We start from the raw sequence: 19,924 nt of genomic DNA on the forward strand, positions 1-19,924 counted from the left end.
TACTGTTTTCTTGGATTTTTTCCAACCCTCTTTGTTGTACTTACTATTCCTCTTTAATTCTTCATTCTCCTCTTTTACTTCTTTTAACTGTCTTTTTAAATCTTCAATTTCATTAGTTAAGTTTTTGTTTGCCTTCTCTAGTTCTTCCAATCTTTCAACACTCTGCGCAATCTTTGTTAACCTACCGAACCTAATCTCCCAATGTTCGGTGATTTGATCAAGCTTTTCCTCCAGTTTTGCTAGTCGGGGGAGGTTGGTATCCGCCGCCCCCTCATTTAAATCCTTGGAAGTTATTATCCTCACCTTCCATTGAACTGCTCTTGTCTATGTTTCTAATCTTTACATTTTTGTTAGTCCCATCATCAAAACCCAAATCCTCGGTCCGCCTTTTGTTTACAAGCCGTCTGGCCTCTTGGACCAAGTCCTCCCCTTCCTCATTTCCTTCCATTTCCCTCAGTAATCCCTCCCCTTCTCCTTTTTCCTCACTTTCCCACTACACCACGAGCAATCCCCCCCCCCTGTAAATACTTCCTTTGCTTTGGGATCCACGTAAATTTCACTTTTTCTTCAGAACGTCCTCTACGCCGTCCGTTCGATGAAGTGTGTGTGTGTGTGTGCGCGCACAAAGGGGGACGTTGATTAAATGATGCGGCCTCGTGAACGTGCTGTGTCTTGCTGCATTGCTTCTGACCCAGGGTAGTGGGCGGGGTACAAGAAGGACCCATCATCCATGAAAAGTTAAGATGAGAGAGAGAGGAGAAAGTGGTGAATGGAAGTGGAATGGGTGGGAATTTAGATAGATAGATAGACTTTATTTGGGAAAGAATCAATATACATGAAGTGCATATAATGACAAGAACACATAGTTCGAAATAATAATTGCAAATTGCCGAGGATAACACAAATGTAATTATGCCTTTTAACTTTGGCTCTCTGGTAAGGAGGAAAACCCCTTGTTAAATAGAATAGAACAGACATATACCTTTGTCTGCTGGGTTAATCAAGTCTAAGAAAGACCTGTTAACTGGACATTATCAATTTTTGAACCTGTATGCATATACAATATCATCTACGATTTCGGGTCAGCGGTCACTGGGGTTGGGTTTATTTTAGGCTCGAACTGCATATGAAACGCAAGGAAAACAAACTCGGTATATATATATTTCTCTGATCTGTATAGATATGTAGTAACATAATTATTTATATATTAAATATAAGCATATTCAAATATAAAAATTTGAATACTAATTTTTTATGAAATGACGATTAGAATTCATAGGTTATTCAGTATTAAATAATTAATAACATTTTAAATCATACTGATTTCAGAGAGCATGAATTATTAGTATATGTATAAGCAAAAACTGATGAACTAGAAAAGCAACACGAATAGATTTATTTTCTTTTTTGAAAATAATTTTGATTAGCATGCGTTTCATACATGTCTACTATTTGGGGAGTGACGCTAATTGTAAAGGTTGGGTGTGAGTGTTTTCATGAACCGTTGAATCAAGTCGGCGTGCATTAAGCCAATTGGCAAATTGAAATCTAGTCTCAGCGAAAGCAGGTAAGTTTCAAGGTTTAAGGGATTGTGACTCAATATTCACATCAAGCGGGGGCTAGTATAAAGTTCATGAGTGACGGCGAATGTTGCAGCCGCAGATGGGTGGGGTGTGTCAGGTAAGACAGCCAATGACACTGGTGTGTTATATGAACATTTGCCATGTTTTCGCATAATGCCACAGTAAAGTAGGCTCATTTTTAAGAATTTTACTTGCAAGGGAGATATATGTGATGTGGTATGTAGAATGAAGGATCATGAAAAGGGTAGCGGTCGAAGATTGTTGTCGTGCAGCTGTAAATGCCATGGCTCGGAATGCAAGGAGGCAGAAGGAAGATGACCTCTGGAAAGGGAAGGAGGTGGGTGTGACGCCCCTCGGACCATGTATACCTCTTATTGGGTGTAATTGCTTCAGCATATGATAGGGAAAGGAAAGATCCACCCTGATTTTGAGTACAGAATCCCCCCTAGCTAAAACCAGAGCACAATAATTTCAAGATTAAAATCCTCTGTATAATTACTAGGAAGATATTTCAGTTTTTTCCCTATGACATTCCAGATTTACGTATGTAGGCATATTTATAGTCACAAAAATTAGCTTTGTATGAAATTAGTGTGTGGCTTGAAAAATGTACTAGTACTCTTCTGCAAGGTTTTTAGGTATAGAGGGAAAACTGTGAATTGTAATTTTATTTTATGACTAGGATAGAGAACACACAGTGAAGGAGAGGACTAGCAAAAAAATAAGGATAAATGTGTTGATAAAGATCGGATAGTTTCTTTGAATCTTGCAGTTGAACCCGCATCTCTGGTTAATCATTAGGAGATTGGTGTGTTAGCACTCATGAAGCTTGTCAGGGATCCCATTATTATTATAAGTCATTTTACAATTAGTGCTTGTGTGTTAATTTATTCTTGTATATAAATTTTGCCAAATGCCCCGGATTAGGGCGTGGCTGTGCTAAAGGTTCAGCCTGTCAGGCAGTCTTGGTTGTCATCTCCCAGTAATGATTTGTCAGTATCTTTTTTTTTTTTTTTTTTTTTTTTTTACCTTTCTGGATAGGTCAGAACAAGATGAAATTATTCATTTCAGCTATAATTGTGACAACAGCATCATATGGATAAGGTTGTTTCCAGCAGAAATTTGGCAAGAAACGGGATTTTTTTTAATCGATGCCATAATGTGGCAGTTTTGTTCATTAGTAGTGCTATCAATAAGTAGAAATATGCAAACTTTTAATCTGTCCGTACTTGACAAAATTATAAAATTTCAGAATCACAAACTGATATTTAACATGAAACATTGTCCAATAGCTTTTAACTAGTCAAACCTAACCATTCCATAGAATAGACATTAAAAAAAAAAAAAAAAAAACTTTTTCGCAAGACACAGCAATGCCACTTGATTTAATTGGCACCCCCCCCCCCTGTCTGTCACCTCATGCAGAAAAAGAGAAAATGGAGAGAAATCTATTTGGGCAGTGTCAACAAAATATATGTTTCTGTTGGTGGAAATCTGTAACGAATTGCTGAAAGCAATACAATAATGACAACTCACATGTCAACAAATTTTGAGATATCATGTTTGTTTATGCTTGTTGTGGAAGATTGGTCCGGTCTTGTCTAACCTAACCTATGGGGTATGCATTTAGCATTCTTAATGGTCATCAGGGATGTCATAGGCAGGGAATGATATGATTGTATGGGACTGGACAGATGACACAATCATGTCATCTCAAAGCTCGTGTCACAGCTCCGTTCGCTAGTTTATCGTGTTTAGCAGTTTTTAGTTACTGATATCTGCCAATGATAATAGTTGATGTATTAAAATTACCAAATTGATATTTAATTTTGTATTGGTATATTGCATAGGTGTGCATTTCCTTAATACTTTTATTTGCTATTGATTTCTGCCAATAAAAAGTATATTACAATGAAGTATTATAATTTACAAAACTAATATTTAATTTTCTATTGCTATATTGTTTAGGTGTGCACTTCTTTAGATTTACCTCTAGTTGTTTTCTTCTACCATAAATATCATTGTACTGTGGAAATTGCGTAATTTACTTTAGAGGCAAATGACAACTGGATGCTGTCTGGCTTGGCATGGAGGGGAGGGAATGAAAACAAATACAAGATTGAGAAGGGGATGGGCAGAATATCTCCTCATGGATATATAACATCCTCGGAAGAAAGGAAAGCAAGAAGAATTAATTATATATCCAAGAACTTGTTCACATAAAAACCTCAAGGGAATGTAGTAAATTTGACAAGTCTAGTCAGATCACCCCCACTAGATACCAAGGGTACTGCCAGCATATAAGTATGCAATGTAGCCAAGTTGGTGTGTAAAGTAGGGCCCTGCAGACAGTTTTAGAATAGGATGGTAGCCAGTTTGACATAACTTTTTCACCTGCAACATGCCTTGTATTATATGTATACCCGGTACATTTTATTTATATGTAAATGTGTGTGTTTATGTATGTATACACATGCACAAATGTTTGCAGATGATGCAAAAGTCATGAGTGAAAAAAAGAGGACTAGTTTATTGCAGAAAGAGCTAGACTAAATTTTTGCATGGAGCCAAGAATGGAAAATTAATTTCCATACCAAAAAATGCAAAATACTGGGAAGAGAATCCATTACAAAAGCAAAAGAGAATTTGGGGATATTAATAAAAGATAGCCTCAGTAATTTGCAATTATAATATTGAACTACGTGTTCTTGTTATTATCTGCACTTCATGTATGTTGATTCTTTGCCAAATAAATTTATTTATTTATTGATTATTTATGTCACCTGACAGACATATTAGCAGGATTGTAGGAGAAGTACAGACTGCCACAGATTTTTTTTGCTATATGTATGAAGAGAGGATGAAAAATACTCCCAAAACCTTGATCCACCCAAGACCAGAATATGCATCAGTAGTATGGTCTACACACAGTGAAGGATATAAGCAAGATCAATAGAATATAAAGGGCAGCAACCAAACTGGTCCCTAGCCTAACAGATAAACCATATGAGGAAATACTAAAAGCACTGGGTGTACCAGTTTTGACAGCTCAAAGAGAAAGAGGAGATGCAATTTGTTTTGCTCACTAAAGGGGATAGATTACATTGACATAAGAGTTCTTTTGATTAAGGATGGGAGGGCTTTAAGAGGTTATGGGAACAAATTAAGGAGGACCACGTGTCTAAAGGATGTGAAGGAGTACATTTTCCATAAAGAAACATACATAGCATAGAAGTTCTTAAGCCCAAGCTTGGACATTAAGATAAATATAATAATTGGAAATCAAGGTTAGGTTTGAATGTGCACATGAATTTGAGGCTCGTATGATAATTAGGAGATGCGACCCAACAAGCATTGCTCCTTTTCTGTATACTAGAATTGGATAGATACAACCATACAAAATTGCATCTCACCCACATCATACAACAAGCACTCCAAGACCAGTCGCCCACCATTTGCTTGCTCTCCTCTTCCCTCTCACCATCATCATCACATAACCATAATTGTGCACTTCCTTCTTGAAACTTAGACATTCTTTCACTACTGTTTCTTTTTTAACTTAAACTACCTCCTACAGTTCTCACTTCGTTTAATTTAATTCTCTGAGACTGGCATTGATCAATCTCATCAACCCCTCTACTACTCCACCCTTGTCAACACTCCACGTGACAGCCATACAATCCATTTCTATCACTGTTATGTGAGTCTCCTCTTTAAAATAATCTTGTCATTCTTTTGGCATTTCGCACATTTACAATCACAGCATCTCACTGGCTGAGTGGGTTAGGTCATTGTTACTTGCGGTGAAGGTCAAGGGGATGGCAGTTCAAACTCTGCCAGTGGCGAAGTTGAACCAAGGGCATGGCTCATTAAATTCCACACTACAAAGTCCTATGTGAGGGGCACCGTCCTAACCTTCCGATAGGGGGGAATTTCTGATGTTAAACCATATCACAATCACAGCAGCACTCAACCTTATCTTCTATAACTGCTCATCTACTCACTTTTCCTTTTCCTTTCAACCTGAATTGCCTATTTACACTTTTCACTTTCTCTTAAAAAATATTTATTCCTTTCAGATTTCACTGACAACCCCACCTTACATCAACTATGTCTTGGGATCTGATGCCTTACCTTTTGCTTGCCCACTTTATGCCTCTCATATGATTTTAATTTTCTTTTGCTGTCATTCCCCTTATGCATGTCAGTTTCATTATTAGTGTGCCCACCTATTCCTTCCAAGTATTCATCAGCCAATTCCAGTGAAGGTGGACATGCAAAAACTTCAAAACTTATTGGCACCCTCAACTCCTAATTGTAGGTGCAGTTCCAGGAATGTGACAGTCTTTGGTTCAGACCCAAGATTTCTCAACTTACTGTGTCGTCACTTGTTTATATTACAAGAAGAGACAGCCAAGTACCCTCCTGCTACTAATATTGTCTGGTGACATAGAAACAGTCTTGTATTAATAAACAAAGCTTCTTCCCAGAGGAATATATGGGAGGGTTAGAGGACTGTCTTGAGCCAATTAAGGGTCAGATTTCCAATCCCAAATTTGAGGCAGCAGATGTTTGCCACCCATTCATCTGATCTTTTATACCATTTTTCATCTGGTATTTATCTTCTTACTCAACTCGTAACACTTTACTCACTTCATTGCTTCCCTTCCCTTTTATTTCTCCACCTTCCACTCTTTTCCTCCCAACAGCTGATAAAACGTCTCACTGCTGTCTCAAGAATACATTTACTTCCAGAATTTTTCCAGTCCCCTTCATGGACACCATTAACTGCTGCTGTATTACTCATTCTCTTTTACTCTGGGTAATAATAAACACCGAAAACATTATCAAATCAGTTCACAGAATCCAGGGGTAACTTGTGTACAATTGCAAAAATATATATATACAGTATAATCAAGGTACCAATGCTGCCATTCTCATGTACCCACTTGCACCTCATGACGCCTACGTAGGAGTCATTGTACTGAACTGGTAAATGCCCTTTTGACTGCCCTCCCACCAACCACCTTGGCATATATATATGTATATATATATATATATGTCTATATATATGTATATACAGGTTCTCGTTTTGTGCGAGATATGGGTTCCTACAGGCTTCGCACAAAAAAAAACATATTTTCCCCATAAGAAACAATGGATAATAGGGGGGATGCGGGTTTTGGCCCAAAAAACTTCCATTTTTTTTAACGAAAAACACATTTATTTGACTAATAAAGTGAACATGTTCTAAAAATGTATCGTTCTAAACCTATAAGTAACACTAATGTGTAAATAAAGTGTAAATAAACACCCATTAACACTCAACACGATGCTCCCTCACTTCTCACAGTCCCTCACAGTCACTCGCCATCTTCGTCTGTGCTGTCCACCTCCTCTGGCACATCCACTTCCACTTCCACTTCCTCTCCTATAGCTTCAGGGTCATCCACTTCCTCTTCCTCTTCTGTCACTGGTTGCACAGGCGGTTTATTGAAAAACTCCAGCATGGTGGTCTGGCGGTTTTTCTTTTGAAATTCAGTCTGCATTTGAGTGTAGCAGAAAAGTGTGTCCATACACTTTCTTGTGATTGTGGTGCTTCGTTCAACATTGGGGTCGTGTTCTTCCAGCATGGCAAAACCTTCTTTTATTTTTCCTAATGCTTCACTGATAACAGTGGCAGTGAGCATCCGTCCTCCCTCAGCCTTGTCTGCCGCTGCCGTCGCTTCTGCTTCTTCTCTTTCCCTCTTGTTCTCTTCTTCGATGTCCAGCAGGTCTTCATTGCTCAATTCTTGTCTGTGTGACTGAAGCAGTTGATCAATGTCCTCTTCCTCCACTTCATCAAGGCCTAAATCCTGGGCATAGCTGATTGTGTCCTTGTTTGCCTTCGAAACGATGTCGTCCACATTGAAGTCTTCGAAGGAATGAACAAACTGAGGACACAGTTTTTTCCAAACACCATTCAGACATTTCGTTGGCACTTCATCCCAGGACTGCTTGATAAAGGTTACAGCATCTTTTATTGTAAAATTCTTCCAGAAATCTCGCAGCGTCTTGTTCATCTCGTTCGTTTTCTTTACTGCAGCAGCCATCGTAGACCTCAGGTAGTAGGACTTGAAGGTTTGAATCAGCCCCTGGTCACAGGGCTGCAGCAGAGAAGTCGTGTTGGGAGGCAGAAAGGCCAGCTTGATGTTGTTGCTGAGATTTTCAAGACTGGCTGGATGACTGGGAGCATTGTCTACCAGCAACAAGATCTTGAAGGGGATGCCTTCCTTGTTGCAGTAGGCTTTCAGCTCGCTGTGCAACTTGTTCTTGTAGTAGTCACTGAATATTTTCCCAGTCATCCAGCCCTTCTTGTTGGCGTACCAATGGACTGGCAGGAAAGCCTGGTCATATCCCTGAAACACACAAATTATCCGAGAATTAAGGTGTGGCCACACTCCTTTTTCTTAACAAAGAAAACGTATAAGCCAGTCGCTTGCATCACAAACCTAAGTATTTTTAATGTCACTTGTGTACACTTCACAAACCCTGATTAATTAACGGTATTAAATATTTTATTATTTAACACAATAACAATAACAACATAAGAACTGTAGAATAAATAAATAAATATTAAATAAACCAATCTTACCTTAAGGGCTCTGGGGTTCTGAGAGTGATAGATGAGGACAGGCTTCAGCCTGCAGTCCCCCTCAGCGTTGGCCCCCAGCAGCAGCGTCAGGCGGTCCTTGGATGCCTTAAAACCAGATGCCGTCTTCTCCTCCTGTGCGATGTACGTCCTCGCTGGCATCTTCTTCCAGTAAAGGCCGGTCTCGTCTACATTGAACACTTGCTTGGATGAGTATTGTCCTTCTTCCAGGGTCTTCTTAAGCATCTCTGGGAATTTCCTGGCCGATTCTGTGTCTGCTGATGCTGCTTCTCCGGTCATTTTGATGTTATGAAACCCGTGTCTTAGCTTAAATTTTGCAAACCAACCAGAACTTGCTTGGAAGGATGTATTTGGCCCGTCATTTCCTTCGATGTCGTTAATGAGGCTTTTAGCTTTTTCCTGAATGGTGGCCAAACTAACAGGAATGCTGTTCTTGTTCTGGTGTTGAATCCAATTCGCCAGCATTTTTTCCATCCTCTCCACGGCCGACGATCTGCTGTAGGCTACCCTCTGCAATGTCCTAGACGAACCTGCTTCCACAGTTGCTCGTATTTTTGCAGCATTGTCTCGGACGCGCCGCAGTGTGCTCTCCCCCAATCCCAAGGCATGGGATATGATCGAATTTTTTTGTCCTTGGTCATACCGGCTCAAAATTTCCATTTTCTTAGCCAGAGTGAGTGACTTGCGCTGTATTTTCTTAGCTGGAGGGCCGCTGCTGGTTCCAGGAGAAGATGAAGGACGTTTTGGGGCCATTTTGACGAATGAGTAAACTGGCTGTGACTGCAAACACACGAGAGGGCTGTAAACATTGAACTGGGAGCGGGAGCGGCCGCCTGTCGGCAGGCAGCGGAACTACGTATCTGGCGCACTGTTTGAAATGCGGTTGGGGCAAATCGCATCTTAGCGAACAGATCGCACAATTTTAATTAATTATAATATTTTTAATGTCGCATCTTAGCGAATTCGCACAAACAGAACACGCACAAAACGAGAACTACCTATATATATATATATATATATATATATATATATATATATATATATATACATATACACTCAATGGTTCCCAGTGATCAATTAATATCTTTTTTCAACCACAAATCACTTTTAATTCCATGCCAGCGCATTGGTTTAAGTCACTGTAACTTTGTTACGGGTTAGCTGGGTTTGAATCCTCGGCTCATCCACGTTTCAATTTCCAACGGATGCCTTCATTGAGCGATTCTTCAGTCTCGACTGCGATGGCATGGAATTAAAAGTTAATTGTGGTTGGAAAAATATATATATATATATATATACACACACACACACACATACATATATCTTTCTTTGTACCCTTACGTTCACAGTCCTCAATGTTCTGAAGGGACACATTATAAAATTTTCTTGTGTGGTTCTTGCCTTTCACACCATAGTTTGCAGGTAATCCATCCATTAGTTCTTATCTAACTGTAGCATTTAAATCCTCAAGCATCAGTACATTTCACACTCATTTCAAAGTTCTCAATATGCTTGTTTGAATAATAATAGACTTTCCCCTCCTCTGCACTTTTATCACTGCAAGGGCCACATGCACTGATGACCCATGAATTTCAGGTATATATATATTTTTTTATCATCTCTTTCCTCACTGTTCTTGATGATTTCATCCAAGCACATGCACACCTCATCACACACCAACAGTTCCAATCCTCCCCTGGCCTGTGTACACTACCAACACAGCCTATCACATTCCCACATTCAATTCCACCTTTCACTCAGTTAGTATCACTTGCTCAATATACCAATCTCCTTTTTGCTCATGTACCACTTCTGCACACATTTTAAGGCCTAGATACAGAATTGTAGTTGGATTGGGCTGTCCAGACCCCATTTATTGATTTGTTCCCGCTCCCTCACCTTCTGGCCCATTTTATTCATTCTTTTTCATCCCTGCCTTCCCCTCCCACAACCCCATGACATGCTGCTGGAAAGAATTGGAGGGAAAATTCCTGTCCCTCACTCCATCCCATTTAGTTGCTTTAGGGCATGCGCGAGAATGTGGTGGTGGCGGCATTCTCAGCCCCCATAACAGTATTGTAGAAAAATGAAGCGGAAACTTTACATAACAAAAAAAAAGCCTTTGGCCTGTAGGGGTGCTTCCTGAGTTGCCAAAATATTGACTGCATAAAGTTGAGTGTATTGAAAATGTGCAGCAAATGATGCTCAAATATCAAATATCAGATCTGTCAACTGAATGACAACTGTTGCCAAATCCACATTTATAGAAGGGTTGGCGACAGTCTCCATAAATAGTCTAAGGGTCATTGCAGGGGGAGAGGAAACTTAGAGGGGTAAAACAGACAAATTAGCAAATTTGGATGTTCCCATCATAATCAATAAAGCACATAAGGACATTGGTATGCTAAAAATTCAATTTTTGTGCAATTTTGCAAAAAGTTGTGCAAAAATGATTTGAAGTATGCACAATGTACGAGTGAGGTAAAGAGTGTCATATGACATCATTTACTATTTTTGGTATCTCTGAGAGTTACACACCTATGCAATATAGCATTAGAAAATTAAATATTAATTTTTGTAAATTACAATACAGAAGAATTCAATAACAGAAGATGTTGCTAAAAGCTGTGCACAAACAAAAGTTTCTTACCTTATCAAGTTTTGAAAATTTTGTTATAGAGTTGTAGAATGATAGCTCTTTCAAATGATTGAAACCAAATTTCCCATCTTATGAACAAGGTGGAGAAACATATTTTCTGAAGAAGGTGAGGAATTTACATGATGGTGCTTGTATGGAGCAGGGGTCTGCAGGATTATCAACTGTACTGAGCTGGACAGCAGAAATCAGGTGTGATTTCATATTGAAATGGAGTACCGTATTTTCCGGCGTATAGTGCGCGACTTTTTTCCGTTGGAAGGGCCTAAAAATGGGGGGGTGCGCATTATCTACGACCTACGATAAAAATTCTGCGGCTGTGTGTGTAATTTTTTCACAACAACGTGACGATGTTGGCCGTCACAAAGTCGGGAGGCACACTTCTCCGTGACATTCCGTGAGGACAAGAACAGCCATGGTGACATGAAAGAATACGCCAGCATGGGCTACCATATATAAATATTTGGTATAGGTAGGTATCTATCGAATCTTATTTTTCATGTTTAAATAGGCCTAAACACCATGAAACATGATCAATACTGTATTCATATTTGCCCATGTTCACAGCATCCTAGTTTGAATTTTTATGTTGGCTTTGTTGCTTCACTTTAGGTATGGTACAAATTCTGTTGCGGCCGTTCATAAACTCGTGTCAAACACCTGACTACAACACCCTCTTTCGGGAGTAATATTAACTAAACGTCACCTCGATGAGAGACTGTCCTATTTCACCACTGTCATTGCAGGTTCAAAGCTAAAACGAAACAGTCTGTAGTTTGTTTCAGTGTTAAATAAAAAATGGTAAAGACGAATTATTTCCTCAAGATATAAAATGAACATTTTCTGTAAAAATCCCGAAATTTTTCTGTATATTTTACTTTCAATAAACTTTTTAGATCATATTTCCTACAAACTATTTAAGCTACAAAGTAATAAGGGACCAACGCACAACATGAGTCGTATACCGGTACATGTAGTTCCGACTTTTTCTTAGTTGTGTCTTGATTGATGCCTAAACTGACTTAATTTAGTGACAAATCAACAGATTTCCCAGCGGTGGCTCTAGCCAATGAAAAATACTTCTCCATGTAACCTCGTTCACATGATATAAATACCGAGGTAAAACTGCGTTATAGACAAATGCGATCGGGCATGCACATTATACGTCGGTGCACGCTATCTGTGTACTGAGATAACAAAGTGCATGGGTGCGCATTTTAAGCCGGAAAATACGGTATAATAAAAAAGGATAATCCTGAGCCGGTAATGCCCGCTTTTAAAGGGACATGGGGTAAGACTAGCTTTTTATTTGACTTTACATTGTTTTTCTTGTTTATATAAAATTTTGGAATGGTATATTGTATGTCTTAATGAATACTGACAGGGAGATGTGAAGGCAAGAAACATAAAGTAACAATTCACTGTGTATTGATCAAATGTTGCTGTTGACTTTTTTTTCCTTTTCTTTTCCTTTCTTTTCTTTTCTTTCTTTGCTAGTTATGTAAATACACTGTTGAATGTTCGGAAGTGGCTCACCCCAACATGAATCCCTGTTTCTGTAATGCCCCAGTAAAAGCCAATATATATCTTGGTAACAGTATTTTTCTCATTTATGTTTATAACTCGAACTTCTTTCTCTTTACAAATTATTTTTTGTTTATACAATACCTATACTTTTTTCTAAAAAAATCTTGTTGAATTGTGTCTTTAAGGAAAACTAATGCATTTGTTAATATAATTATGTGAACTTTTATGAAATTTAGGTATTCAGAAAGAGAAATCCAGTATGGTGTAACTTTTAGACAGAGTAATAAGTGAACAATAATCTTTATCAAAGCTTCTAGTTTCCAAAAAAATAAATAGGTCACAGTTTCTATTAGCTACTAAGAAATAAGAAAAATAAGACAATTAAATTATTATTATTTATTTATTTGTGTTTTTAGTTTTTCAATGGATTTCCATAAAAGTGTCAGATTATTTGTACGCTGTCGACCATTTACAGAAAAAAATCAGTCTAGTTTAATTATTTCAATATATGTGTACCAACATCTATAAGTCCAGAACACAACACTCCATGACCTCAAACATACACATTCAAAGCAATGGGACAACAACCACTTGCTGCTTTACCACAACAAAGATGCAGATGATTATGAGATGCTTCTTTATTGCTAGATATCTGAAACCCAATTAAGACTGAATTAGCCATATTTCTTATTGGTACTATCGGCTGGAGCTTTGGTACTCCATTTCTCTGGTGTGCATTGAATTATTTATTATTATTATTAAATGTGGGCAAAAGTAAGGTGATGAGATGTACAAGGGGTGAAAGTGGCAGTAGACTGGAAGTGAGCATAAAGGGAGAGCGACTGAAGGAAGTGGATAGTTTTAGATACTTGGGTGCAAATGTGGCAGGAAAAGGTGGAGTGAAGGTAGAGGTAGAATGTAGATTGAGAGAAGCGGGTAAATGGCTTGGTGGATTGAAGAGTGTAATGAGGAATAGACATTTGGGAATGGATGCTAAGAGGAGACTATATGAAGGAGTGATTGTGCCAACAGCACTGTATCGGCCAGAAACATGGAACATAAGAGAGGAGGAGTTTGAATGTGTTTGAGATGAGGTGTCTGAGAAGTATGATGGGAGTTACTAGGCTAGATAGAGTGAGAAATTAGGTGAGAAGGAGAACGGGTGGAAAGGGAGCTGGGAGATAGGGTTGATGAAAGAGTGTTAGGATGGTTTGGACACATGGAAAGAATGAGTGAAGAAAGACCAGTAAAAGAGGTATGGAAGGCAGATGTGGAGGGAGTGAACATGAGGTGACGTCCTAGGATGAGGTGGATGGATGGGGTGAAAGGGGCTTTGGGGAAGAGGGGAATATCTGTTGAGGAAGTACGGGAGAGGACAGAAGACAGGGGTGAATGGAGAATGGTTGTATATGGATGATGATGTGATGCATGAGGTGGAATGAGGTAGTATGTGTGAGCAAAATTTGACGCAACCTGAAGGGATTTCTCCCCGTCCTCTCCTTTTATGCATGGGGGGATGGAGAGGGGGGGTCGCCGATTTTATGAAGCGGCCTTGCTGTGGATGTGCTGTGTCTTGCGACACTGCTTCTGACCCAGGGCAGTGGACAAGGTGCAGGGATGACCCGTCATCCAGGAGGTGCTAAGATAAAAGGGAGGGTGGAGTGGGTGTGGAGTGTATTTAGGGATGGAATGGGTGGGAATGGTTTTATGCATTTTCCTTTTTGGCTACCTCCCTTGTAAGAGGGAAAAGGCCTTGGTATATGTATGTATTATTATTTATTTTTTTCTTTCCAAACTTTCTTTTTCTTCTTGTAAGAGACCTTGGGCCCTGAGTTATTAATTAAACCCAGAACATAATTACTAAAGGACCTCATTTCCCTTGTAATGGGAGGGGGTGGGTGTGAAATCAAAGTGTACAAATATTCAAAGCCCCTACCATGTTGGCATGTCATGGATGACAGGTCATAACTTGTAATTAAGTGGTAACTGCACATTTCTCATTGATACATGACTGTATTTGTGTATCTGTAAGTTTTTCACAGGCTTTCTTTTTATGTCTATGTATATATGAGTAATATTTTGATGCAACATAAAGGGATATTTTCCCGTCTCTCTTTTCACACGAGGGGACGAGGAAGGAGAGTCACTGTGTAAATGAAACAGCCCTGCTCTGGGTGTGCTGTTTCTTGCTGCATTGCTTCTCACCCTGGCATTGGGTATGAGGCAGGATGACCAATCATCCATGAGGAGCTTAGATGGGAGTGGGTACATGCTGTGGCTGAATACTTCTCTTATAAGGAGGAAGAGGCCCTTGGTATATAGATGATAGATCCATATGTACTGTATATCATTTGTAAGCTTGTTGACATAGTAGTACTTGTTGCCTCAAATTCTACTGACTGGAAATCAGCAGCTTAACTGGCTGACTGTGGTCCATAGACTCTTTCTGTATGGGAAGAAACTTTGGACTTTTGTCTATTTTATTGATTGTTGAACAGTTTCTTTGTCATTAGTTTATAATAGTGGAAAGTAAGTAGATTCCATTTGTCAACTCTCCTGAGCTGAAAAGTGTCAGACTCTCAGGGTTGCACCTCCAGATAAAGGTGACGGTCTTGATTTTTGAAGTTGTGCAATTGGGAGAGGATTCACTCTTGTAGGATCCTCTTGCAGGTACCATTGGTCCCACTTGTAATGTACAGTATGTGTTCAACTTGTTATAGATATTGTCCTATAATCATCCATGTTTCAGCATTTATACTTACGGTATTGAGACAGTTAACTTTTTGGTTTCTTTTCAAGAGGAAGAAGACTGTATGAAAGAATAAATTTCCCCATCATGTAAGATTATAAAAAAAAAAGTCATGTGCAAATGTGGTTTTGGTCATTTTTACTAGGGCACCAATTTTCCTTTGGAGGTAAAAATTTATTTTCTTGTGGTTTTTTGGTTTTGAATTAACGTAACATTTCTACTGCAGATTACTTGTTTTGTATTCACTTTCCACCCTGTACCTCAACAATCTAGGGATATTGTTGGAAAGTTGGGGTTTTGGATTGGGGAAATGGGCAAAATCATTTCCAGTATAAATAAACATTGTATTTCTTCAAATGACCAAGCATAACCAGACCTAATTGTGTTATCCATGGGACCTTTTACCCCTGGACTCCACAGTGAGCCTTTTTCACCCCCAACCCTTGTGGGATGTATGTTACCTAGCTGGGGCAAATAATACAGCTTCACTTAATTGTTCCAGGACCACCAGTATGTTCTTAAAAAGAAATAGAAAAAATCAAAGTAGGTTCATGAATACTCCTCACATGTTTTCTATCTATATACCAAGGCAAGGACTTTTTCCCTCTTACCAGGGAGGTCACTGAAGTCAAAAGGCATATACCCAACCCCACCCATTCCACTCCCATCCAACACCTTTTCCTCCCTCTCATCTTAGCTCCTCATGGATGATGGGTATCTCTGTATCCTGCCCACTTCCCTGGGTCAGAAGCAATGCAGCAAGGTCTTATTATTGTATTCATTTATCAACTTTAAGTTCAGAAATGTGATCAATTTCCAATGCCCAAATTGACACCACTTGAGAAAAGTATTTTCATAATCACTAGTGCAATATCCACGTATTCATGATTGCACAGATGTTGAGGTCCTCCAAGAAGGTCATCTCGTGTTCATTTGATACTATTGTAGCAATAATAAATGCTTGATTGGAAATGTGCTCATAAAAGTGATTGGCTGGATTTTGAGACAATGAATATTAAAATGTGGGTTAATCAAAAACATCACCATGTGACAGGACCATATTAAGTGCTATCAGCTTATAGAGGGAGGAGTTATGGGTAGGGTTAGTGAAATGCATATAAATGTGTAAAATGACAAATGGCATGCCCGATGTGGGGCCATTCCATTCCAGTACTCAATTCAAATTAGTATCTCAGAATAACTTATTTGTGACTGTGTATTGGAATAATATGCAGACCTAACTAAAAAAACAGAATGATATAGGGTGAGACTGATGTCATGGTAAAGAGTCACTTGCGTTACATACAAAATTGACTTCTCATATCTCCCTAATAGATCACTGATATGACCTGGTATTTTGCTGTCTTTATTTCTGGGAGCTGTGTTGGCCACATCATCATCTGGATGGTTCTGATATGCACTCCCTTGTTCAAGAAATATAAGGGTCTGGTCTATATATCTATATATCAAGGGTTTCCATGTAAGGGAGGTAGCTAAGTCAAAAGACATGTAACCACTCCCACCCATATCATTGATAGGGGTAAATATGTGACAAGAAAATTAATTTTCATGAAAGTAGCAGTTCCTGACAAGACTGACAAGTTAAACACCATATGAGGACAGAGCCTTTATTTGTACGACATTTCGCTTATTACAGCTTTTTCAAGTACAAGTTGAGATACATATGCTTGAGATTAAATAAGGGGAAAGGAGGGAACATTCCCTCCTTTCCCCTTATTTAATCTCAAGCATATGTATCTCAACTTGTACTTGAAAAAGCTGTAATAAGCGAAATGTCGTACAAATAAAGGCTCTGTCCTCATATGGTGTTTAACTTGTCAGACTCAAGAAAATTAATGACAAATTCCAAGCTGAAAATAATTAGAGCAGTAAAGGTTTAGAAATAATTCCTATTTCAAATCTGTGAAATTTGTTTTCTTTGAAATTTGATATACATTCTCTGGATTTCTTTCCCAATTCTGTATCTTCAAACATCAACCAAAATTTAAGTACTGCATGATAACTTTCTCATGGGACATGTTGGGGTCTTTATTAAGAAATTCCAACCTTGCTGGAGTGTTGTCTCCTCGTGTCATATCCTTGACCCATTTGGGTTATTGTTATTCATTGCAATAGTGAAACATTTTCCAAAAATCTTACCACCTGCTTCCCACCCCTCCCAGTTCACCTCCTGTACAAATAAATCTCCCATTACAATTATATTGGAAGAAAGAATGTGACTTAACATTTTTTAATATTCAGCTTCATTCTAGCCCCTCATCCAAGGGGGTTGGTAGCATATGCTGCCATAAAAAGATAAACAGATGAATAATAATAATGAATGAATAATTAAGATAAATGGCAAGCATCATGGCTTATAGCTGAGGTGTTTATCTAAATGATACCTATAACTTTTAACTCTACTACATTGCACAGCCTCTGCAGGAAATTTATTCTGTTGATTTAATACACGATTGGCAAAGTTGTTTCTGCCCACTTTCAAATTAAATCTACTTCCTGACAGTTTGAGACCATTATTTCTTGTCAGCTTCATATTCGGTGTGAAAATTTGATCACTTTTGATGTTTCCCTTTGGAATCTAAAAGACCTGTATTAAATCACCCGAGTCTACGCTTTTTCAGGAAAAGTAGATTGATATGTTTGAGTTGATTTTTGTATTTCTGATATTTGGAATCCATTTTGTGGCTCGCTGTTGTATATTTTCCAATCTGTCAATGTCTTTAACTACTTCAGTACTAAAATTCTTGCATGCAGCATCGGCTGCCATATGTAATTTGCATCACATTACTCGCATTATAAAACATAAAGTTACTGCTGTATTACTCTGAGTAATAATAAACCCAGAAAATGTGATCAAACCAGTTCACAGAATCTGGGGGTAACTTGTATACAACTACAAAAAAATATATATAATAAAGACACTGACGCCTGCATCCTCATGTACCCACTTGTGCCTCATGACTCCTAGGTAGGTGTCAATGTACCAAAGTGGTTAATGGGATTCAGTGACCATACGGATACAGCATATACCAAATATGGATGAACTAATGATTTATATAACTTGTTAAGGATAGATGTACTTTTAAAATCAAAAGATAATGCAATAAGTCTTAGAATCTTGTTTACTTTCTCAGTGGCAAAAAATACACTGCTTAGATGATCATTACTGATGATTGCACCAAGATTCTTCTCATTATCCTCTTTTGTTAACGAATTTCCAAATAACTTGTAATTGTACTTATTGTTATTTTTACCTATGTGCATAACCTTACATTTACATATGTATACCAACAGTTTTTCCCCCATACAAGGGAGGTAGCCATAACCAAAGGCATAATCCACTCCCACCCATTTCATCCCCACATACTCCACTCCCATTCACCACCCTCCCTCCCTCTTTTCTTGGCTCCTCCTGGATGACGGGTCATCCCTGCATCTCACCCACTGCCCTTGGTCAGAAGCAGTGTTGCAGGACACAGCACATTCACAGCAAGGCATTTCATTTAATCGGCGTCCCCCCTCCCTCTCCATCCCCTCATGCAGAAGAAAAGGCAAAGAGAAATCCCTGGGGCTGCGTCAAAATATCATTCACATGTACTCCCTTACTCCCCATCCCCCACCCACTCCTTTCCATGCATCACAGCATTATCCATACACACCTGTTCTCCACTCACCCCTGTCTCCTGCTTTCTCCCTTACTCAACAGGCATTTCCCTCTTTCCCAGTGCTCTTACATTTACCTGTTAAATTTCATTAGCCACTTTTCAGATACTGTGTGAAAGCATAGTTAGTGCTTGAGTTTTTTGTAATGACTTTCTGCTTTCTAAATCCTGCTGCATCTGTTTGGAGTATTTTCAGTGTATTTGCCTTCATATTAAGGTCTTGTACGTCAGGAGTGGAGCTCATATTTGTGCTGTGTATTTCAGGGTGTTTTGTCCAGTGGACAATTGGAAGGTTCTTTTATATATGATAGCTAGGTAAAGTTAGGCAGTGTTACCAAGGTATTCAGAGGGATGAATAAGAATTGTAACAATTGTAGTGTATTGAGGAGAATTATAGTGCTCTTTTGGTTGCCAGCTTAAAGTTACAGTGCCGAGGTTGTGAGGATGTTATATTTTGTTATGGATACCTAGTGCTTCTAACCTAGTGAACAACATTGTGCCGAAGAATTAGTTTTGGAGAGGTCTGGATTGAGTGGGGATTAGTGCCTGATGATAAAGAAATCCATGTGACCGGTCAGTAAGGGTCACTAAAGCCCCTAAAGTATTGACTGTATAAAAATTTGCAGTTGGTACACATAATGGGGTGTATTGTTTCATAGGAATGCCATTTTTCTTCCTACCAAATTTCTTTGCATGTGTGTTGCATATACAGTATTTGATTACATGTACATACCATTCTTCTTTGCCATCCCATCAAATTATTGCATTGCTCTCTTAGATTCTTATGCAGAGTCAGCTTTTAAGGTTACATTTTTCAGTCTAAATGAAATTGCCTGGTGGTGATTATAATGTAAGGTAGTACTTCAGCATTGAGGAAGGGTTTATTGAACCCTAGTACCATGATGACATTCACAATTCTGAATAAGGATGTTTATTGATCAGTCAATCACTGATCATTGTCCACCCATTGTACATGACCAGTACAATAAATGTGACCTTGCTGAGGTTTTTCATTTAATCGAAATGGCAACTAGAACTGTATTTAGACTATCGTCAATGTGTCAGCTCTCAGAT

General features: G+C 38.7%; 1 protein-coding gene across 15 annotated transcripts in view; it reads left to right on the forward strand.

Moving 5' to 3' along the window:
* The first annotated feature begins 1,429 nt into the window (after positions 1-1,429).
* The window catches only part of hts (adducin 1-like protein hts), a 232,531-nt gene continuing 214,036 nt past the window's right edge, over positions 1,430-19,924 (forward strand). For 14 of the 15 annotated variants that reach the window (XM_076208406.1, XM_076208402.1, XM_076208410.1 and 11 more), the window contains exon 1: positions 1,430-1,567. The gene's annotated coding sequence lies outside the window, so the exon portion shown is untranslated. The remainder of the gene's footprint in view (positions 1,568-19,924) is intronic. The other variant, XM_076208404.1, reaches the window with a different exon arrangement.

The sequence above is a fragment of the Oratosquilla oratoria genome, chromosome 25, assembly GCF_046742065.1.
Source record: "Oratosquilla oratoria isolate Oo_2021 chromosome 25, ASM4674206v1, whole genome shotgun sequence".
NCBI lineage: Eukaryota > Metazoa > Arthropoda > Malacostraca > Stomatopoda > Squillidae > Oratosquilla > Oratosquilla oratoria.